Below are 8384 nucleotides of genomic sequence, written 5' to 3' on the forward strand. Positions count from 1 at the left end.
CTGTGCAGGTGGGTGGGGAGGGGACTTCCTATTTCACTCAGTGGCTGATCAATGCCAGTTACCAATTATTGGTTGCCCCATTTTATACCTGGTGGAACAAAAAGTACACTTGTCTGAATTATCCTCAGCAAAGCCTGGAAAAATATCCAGTGTTTTCTCCCAATGCATGGCAATTTAGGGCTTTTGTGAGGACATTTATTATTGTTGTTGTTGAAGAATATGGTATACAGGATTTATATATCCCCAAACTCTGAAAATATTTTGACCTCAGTTTCTGTTCTGGGCAGAGATGAGGCAGTGCAGTTTTTCATGACCATTACAGTGAGCAGTGGTGATTGCTTTTTAAGGACTTGGAGATTTTTCGGAACTTTGGATAGTGGAGAAAAAGGCAGTGCAGCTTATGAGATGAGAGGTCTTTTTTGGTGTGTCGGTAAGAAAGTCTTGACTTCATAATAATTATGTAATCCAAATAGGTAACAGAATGGGACAGTTGTTTGGGAGTGTTTATTTTCTTGGGGAGGATTTTCTCTGCTTTTAGAAAATTGTACCCTGTTAGGATTGTAGGAGACGGAGACGTCATCTTCGTCAAATAATCCAAGGGATGGAATGTCCTGAGACCAGGCCGTGCCCTTCTCAGTTGTGAGTTTAGGCACAGGGTAGGTGGGGTTTGAGTGGCTGTGGTTACGTCTAACAGCTGGGCTGAAGTCTCTGTCTCTAAGTGGTCCTTCCTAGCCTTTAGAGCAAAACAATATTGTCGTATGCCTTTCGTTTACTTAAGAGGTCTTCTGTATTCTCCTTTTCCAGTTTTTTTAACTTCTTAGAATTTTAAAGCTTGAAACCACTTTTTAGATCACATATTATGGATTTTATGGAAGACTTTCGAATCCAGAGGGGCTGGGAGATTTGCACGCACACACACGCACACATGCACACAACCCAGCCAATCAATGACAGAGTCAGGATTCAAACACAGATATTTTCGTCTTAGGATTACTATTTGTAAAAGTTGCACGCTCCTACCCTTTGTTAAGATTGCCGAGACTCTTCTTTGCTCTCCTGCAAGCCCTACATTCTCTTAACATCATATATTTCTTCTGCTGGGATTCAGAAACCAGGCCTGTGGAATACCCTGTGGGATAATTCCAGTTCTCGGCCTCCTCTACCCGATTCTGAAAAATCTGCCTCTGCTGGGTTTCATGTCTTGATCCACATTAGTTTTTTGTTAATTTTAACTCCTTAACATTTCTAATCTGTTTGCTGTTTTAAAATCCAAAACCTCCCATCCATGCTGTTTGATGATCTCATTTCTACCTCCGCCAGATGTGACTCACACCCAGCCACAATGCCCGGGCCACTGCCCACCCTCCCTTCCTTACCAGCAGGACCCATTCTTGCTTTTGCCTGCTCATGGGCATAAGGGCATAGTTAATTCCTGCCTTACTTTCTCCCTTTCCCATCATAAAGTTGCCCTCTTGACTCATCTAACACAGCCCTTCTGGCCGCATGATACTCCAGTGAAAGAGGATAATTATACTCTCCTTGAGTTAGGTAATTGAATGATTTGGACTACCTTAAGATTAAATCTCTTTGTATCTCTCTTTGATTCCATTCAGGTTGTGAAGCAAGTAGCCAGCCCCAGATGCCACACTTTTGTTATGGGCATTTTTTTTTTAAATCCACTTATTTTTTAAGTATAGCAGGCTTCTTTTTCAGTGTTAAGTTAATTTTCATTTGCACGGAATAAAAATGCCCTCCATTCCTTTGCTTCTGCTATACGTCTATATGTAAGAATGATTCTGTGAGAGTTTTGCTTCATTTCTTCATATGCATGGTTCTTGTATTCTCATCTTCACATATTTTGATTTTTCTAACTTGTCCTCTGCGTGGCTTGAGTTCAGGTGACTTTATTACTAAGGTAATAAAGTTAACAACCGTTGTTAGAGTAGCCTCTAAAAGTCCTGGAGTCCCCAGTGTCTGAAGTCATGGAGCAGAGCTGGCTATTCCTATCTACACCTTCCTGAGCTTTGTCAGCAAAGGAGGCTGGATCAGCTAAGTGTGCCACAGAGAATAGGACTTACTTCAGTAAACATGTATCTATAAAGATGAAACGAACTGCTTTTACAGACAACTCTCACTTTGACCCACATCCTTAACTTACAGGCATTCTGACTTGCCTTAGATCAGGAGTGCATTTTGTGATGTATTATTCACATGGCTTTGCTTCTCTTAGAGAAAGGCTTGCCAGAGTCTCAGTGAGAGAAAAGGAAATATCGCCAGCTGCCTTCTCCTCCTGTCTCAGCATAAATGCCACCCAAGGAGCCCCCTTGTCATGGTGGGGTGAGGCTTTTTCGCCAGTTAAACCATCACAGAACTTCATAAAATTTTCCTACATCTCCCCAGTTTCCTACAGTGTTAAAGATAAACATTTCTGTTTTTTGTTTGTTTGTTTGTTTGTTTGTTTGTTTCTTTTTTGCTAAGCATTTTTTCCCTTCTGTTAGTTTGGTATCCTTTTTCCTGTTTAGTATTTGGTCCAGAATGCCGCTGTATCTTCAACATTCAGAAAAAGTCCATGTTGGCCGGGCGCAGTGGCTCATGCCTGTAATCCCAGCACTTTGGGAGGCCCAGGTGGACGGAGGAGTTCAAGCCAGCCTGGCCAGCATGGCGAAACCACGTCTCTACTAAAAATACAAAAATTTAGCCGGGTGTGGTGGCGCGCACCTATAGTCCCAGCTACTGGGGAGGCTGAGGCAGGAGAATTGCTTGAACCCGGGATGCGGAAGTTGCTGTGAGTGGCGATCTCGCTGCACTCCAGCCTGGGCAACAGAGTGAGACTATGTTTCCAAAAAAAAAGAAAACGAAAAGAAAAAGAGACCATGTTATTTCTACCCAGAGAAAGTTGTTTGACTTCCCATTTTAACATCCCCCCTGCCATCTTGATGAACTTGACCCATCTTAGGTTTCCAGCATAGCTTGTTTCTCTTCATTTTTATTTCTACGTTGTGGCCATCAATTCTGTATTTGGTCAGAAAGCGTCTTTGTATTTTACGTATTGGATTAGAGCATCTGCTCATAATTATCTCTTGGAAGAAGAGGCAGAGAGAATGGGGAATAATAGAAGCCCATAAACACATCTAGCCAATAGTTTCAATTTCCTCCCCATTCTATCTCCTTTGCTAGAACCACTGACAGAAAAATCAGCTGCTTCTTCGTTCTGTCATTTTATTTTCCTTGTCCGTCATGTGATAGGGATGTTAATATGCAACAAACTGGCTAAAAAAAATACCAAGAGAGAAAAACAAGGGAGATGGAGCATCAGTAGTGTGTGGAGGCTCCTGAGAGCCAATTATTAAATACTGAGAGATTTTGTGAGCTAAATCATTATACATAAATTATGGATAGATTAAAATCAGCCATGGTGGGAGTGTTACACCACAGAAATTGGCAGATGCTATAAATTAAGACTCCTCCCACCAGATAGCTGATTTAACAACATAGCACTGATCTAGGTATTATGTCCTCCTCAATAATTTAGACCTCATTAGAGTAAGATCAGTTTCTTTGTAGCCTCTTTTATACCAAGTCCAGTGCTTAGAGCAGAGTAGGAGTGAACAATTCAAGGAATTATTATTGTTATTTTAATGTGTGTCAATATTATATTGGGCTACATTGTCTTCTACTGTGGATCAGGCCATCTCCCGATTCTGTGTCTTTTTCTAGTTACTCTGTGGTATCTGTAGCTACCTTTTTAATTTCTTAGTAGGAAGATGTTGGGCAATCTCAAAATCACGTGATCATTGTTTATAACAACTCAGCTCTTACAGATCAGGGCCTCTTTTTTCCTTCTAGCTTTGTTCATTTATCTCATTAGTTTTCTAATTTTTTTCTTCTTCCCTCCCTTCTCACCTGCTTTCTCCCTCCTTCTTTCCTTTCTGCCAACATTTATTGAATGTATACTGTATTACTCAACAGGAATACAAAGGCAAGTAGGAAGTGTTCTTTCATGGAGGGAGCTCTTACAGACTGTGAGAAGGGATGGAGAGGAGGAGGACTAACATTTATTAAACAGTCTAATATATCCCATACCCTGCTTAGCCATTGCATTTAATCATCACAACAACCTGAAGCGGTATGTATGACCCTCATTTATTCCAAATGAAACAGAAACTTAGGTAAAAATATCCTGCCCAGTTAAGTAGGGAAGTCATGAATCAAACCCAAGTTCTGCATCTCAGGATACCATATTGTACAGGAGATGTAACTACATGAATAACTTATTGTAAAATGCATTGTTAAAGGCAGTGTAGTTACTTTGCGGACCGGGTGCCATTGACCTGCTTTGAGGGTTTGTAGAAGACAAGCCCCCAGAGGAAGGTATCTTGTGTCTGAGTATTAATAGGCTGGAGGGAGTCCTCAGACCTGCTGAGTGGGGAAGATATTTTGGCTGAAAGGTTGAAGAAGAGGGTAGAGATGAGGCTTGTGGGAGGTGCTGTCTGAGGGTGACTTGGGGCAGATCTTGCAGGCCTGGCTGAAAATCTTGGAATTTATCCTGAGGGCAGTAGGGAGCAGATGTCAGCTTTTCAAATGGAGGGGGAGACAGCAGAACTAGGTTTGTGTTTTATATCATCCCTTTGGAGGTCCTTCGGAAAAATGGAACAAAGCAAGGGCGGAGTGAGGGAGACCGGTTAGGTGTGAGGTGGGTAGGAGGGAGGTGGTCCTTGTGAGAAGACTGGGGAGAGGGTCAGACGTTGACTCTCTTTCCTTGGTTGCAGGCTCAGATTTGCCCTGGAGTTTAGGGCTTTGAGTCACACAGATTGCATGCTTCCCTTTGAGGACTGGCTTCCACTTTGGGCAAGTTGGGGTAACTGGCACAGATTCTATTCTCAGGAAAGCAAGAGGTCATGGTGCAGTGGGCACAACCCTGAACTAGGAATTGGAAAACTTGGAGTCCACTCTGGTTCTCTGACCTTGGGCCAAACATTGAATCTCTGTTATCTGTAAATTGAAGAACCTGGAGCCTTCATGATTTTTGGTCCCTTCCAAGGAGGTCCCCATCTGCCCAGATGTGATAGCGCACTGGGGTGGGAGTGCTCAGAGGAGAGGCGGGCTCCACATAACTGTGGAATCTCAGTTTCTACGTAGATTGTAGTATAGATTTTACCTCCATGCCATAATATATTCTCATTTATTTTGAAAATATGCTTCCTTCTTAACTCTGGGTTTTTTTTCACAGCCAGCTGTTTTTTATCCTGGTTAGAAGAATTTTGTGTTTTCTTTTAGCTATGGATCTTTGAGCACCACCCTATCATCGACAAGTTTTGACTTGGGTTTTTAGATCTTGGTTGTGATGGAGACACAGGAATCTGGTGCGTGCCAGTCATCATCATCATCATCATAACCCTTTGGATGAATTTTCATTATCAAGGGACCTGGAGGGCTGTCTTCGCTCTGCGCCCCAGCTAACATACAGAGGTGTTCCCAGAAGATGATGAGCATAGGGTGTGTTTTTGCAAGTCATTTTTCCCATTACATAGATAATTCTTATTTCCAATTGATCCTCAATAGATAAGAGTGCCATTGAGCTTTATTTTCATCTGTCAAGCAATTAAGAAAAAAGTAAAAGAAACAAAAAAGCTATAATATACTAAGGAAATTCTTAGATTCTTTGGTAAAATTAAAAGAATCTTGGTGCATGAATCATCCTGCCCCAATCTATCCACCTTGCATATTTGGTTTTTCCTGGATCTTTGTTAAAGTGGGGCATATCTCTGGTCTTGATAGGCAAGGAGGAAGGTTGGGGTAATCAGATGTCTCAAGGAGAGGTACATCATTGGGCCTGGTAATGGCTGAAGGTCCCCCAGAGATCCAGTTTGAAGCTGCATTGGGTAGGCCATGGGATTTATTATATCCGAGGCATGACAGGCAATCAACTCTTGGGCTTCCAGAAGACTGAAAAAAGCTAGAACATTTACTAATGCCAGGCATTACATTTGACACTTTACAAGTATGACCTCACTGAAAACTCCCAACAAACCTCTGAAGTAGATTCTGCTTTTATCACCACTTCAGAGACAAGGAGATTGACACGTACACAGATTAAATGATTTAACAGTGTCAAAAGACAAAATCACAATAATTTCTCTTAAAGACCTTAATTACCTTTATTTGCAATTCTAGAATTGGGTAGCACTTAATTCCGTAAAATAGAGTAAGTGTTCCAATGAGCTGAGCAGAAGAGGTTGGTTTTACAGCCAGAGAGGAGCCGAAGAAAGCAAAAACAGAACCCAGAGTGGTTTAGTCCTTTCCAGAGTTAAGTTCCTTGTAAGGTGGGGACAGGGAGACAGAAAAATAGAAAAGAAGCTGATTGGTTAACATCAGGTTACTCCAGGTTACTTTTTTGTAAGGATTACAGTAGAGGGAAATTCATTATCATGCTGATTGAAACTAGCCTGCTTGGGAAATTAGGCTGTTATCTCTCTCCCAATTTCTTCTCAGAAGGTCAGATAACAACTTAGTTTCAGTTTGGTAAAAACCTCAGCTTAAGTGACTCCATTTTGATTAGATTAGATTTTGGGATCTAGTGTAAGACCTTAGTCCAAAACGATGACTTTCTATAATTTTTATTTAACAGGAGGGAAACTTGAGATTTGAATTCAAGCCACTCTGACTCAAAAACCATGGTTTTCTCACTCTTCTGTTCATTTTCTCAATAAGCTTGCAAATGCTTTTAACCTCTGATGCCTGCAACCAGCATGTACCTCAATATTGTCCGCTAGTCACATGTAGTTAATATATCAACATGTGGTTAACATTAAGAGGGTTATGACCTCTTAACAATGATGCATCTTAATAATGATGCTGTTATTGGGACTTTGGTTTCAGAAGTAATATAAGATCTACCCAAATCCTGATCATCCAGCTTGGAAGAGTCCCTGACATCTGAGTTTACACCGTTTCTTCCCTTTTTTTTTTTTTTTGAGACGGAGTTTCGCTTTTGTTACCTAGGCTGGAGTGCAATGGCGTGATCTCAGCTCACAGAAACCTCCGCCTCCCAGGTTCAAGGGAACTTCCACCTCCCAGATTCAAGCGATTCTCCTGCCTCAGCCTTCCGAGTAGCTGGGATTATAGGTGCCTGCCACCATGCCCAACTAATTTTTGTATTTTTTGTAGAGACGGGGTTTCACCATGTTGGCCAGACTAGTCTCAAATTCCTGACCTCAGGTGATTCACCTGCCTTGGCCTCCCAAAGTGCTGGGATTACAGGCGTAAGCCACCACGCCTGGCCATTCCTCCCTTCTTTTAATCTCCTTTAGGTGTCTATCTGGGGCAACCATAGCCCACAAACTCTTCCCTGTTACTCCTTTCCTTTCTATGGAGGTAAATTTTATAAATGATGTGTCCATCATAACAGCCATTTTATGTTGCAGAACAAACAACCCCAAACTCTCAGTGGCTTAAGACAGTAAAGGTTTCTACATCCATACATGTCTGTCATAATCACCAGGGAGGCTCTTTTAGCCACTCAGAACAAGGTTGATGAAGCAGCTGCAGCATCTCCCCCAAAAATTGGGCTGAGGTGCTGAGCCAATGGGCGAGGAGAATCAGAGGATCTCTTATTGGTGTTTAAATGCCCTGTCACTTCTGCTCCTGAATGTTTGGTCAGAACTCTGTAAAATAATGCCACCCAACCATAAGGGGGCCAGGAAGCACAGTTCTCCCCTGTGCCGAGGAGAGAAACAGAAATATTTGGTGAGCAGCATGGTATAACCACCACATATACCATGCCATATATATTCTGCTTCCTTCTTTTTTTCTGCCTAGCTTGGCAAATCTGACTTCACGTAAACTCTATAGGACACACATAGCCTCTTTAATTCCATCTCTCTTTTGCCTTTGTCTTCCAAAAGTTTTTCAGGTACTGCAAAACAGTGTCTGTCCTTTGTGTAAGCCAAAGGAAAGATCTCAAGCCTTGAAGTGAAATTACATGTAATTCATCCCTCAGTATCTTTGGGGATTGATCCCAGGACTCCCGCCCCCGCCCCCCCACCCCCGCAAGCCCTGCCAAGGATACCAAAATCTGAAGATGCTTAAGTCTCTTATATGAAATGGTATAGTATTTGCATATAACCTGCATACATCCTCCCATATACCTTAAATCATCTCTAAATTAATAATACCTAATACAATGTAAATGCTATATAAATAGTTGTTATACTGTATTTTAAAGATTTGTATTATTTATTAGTGTTGTATTATTATTTTTTATTGCTTTTTCCTCCTGCCAAATATTTTCATTCTGTTGGTTGGTTGGATCCGCGGATGGGAACCTACGGATACAGAGGACTAACCATATTAAAGAGCTAGGGCTACTAACCTCAAAAAGTTTT

The sequence above is a fragment of the Papio anubis genome, chromosome 9 (genome assembly GCF_008728515.1).
Source record: "Papio anubis isolate 15944 chromosome 9, Panubis1.0, whole genome shotgun sequence".
Taxonomy (NCBI): domain Eukaryota; kingdom Metazoa; phylum Chordata; class Mammalia; order Primates; family Cercopithecidae; genus Papio; species Papio anubis.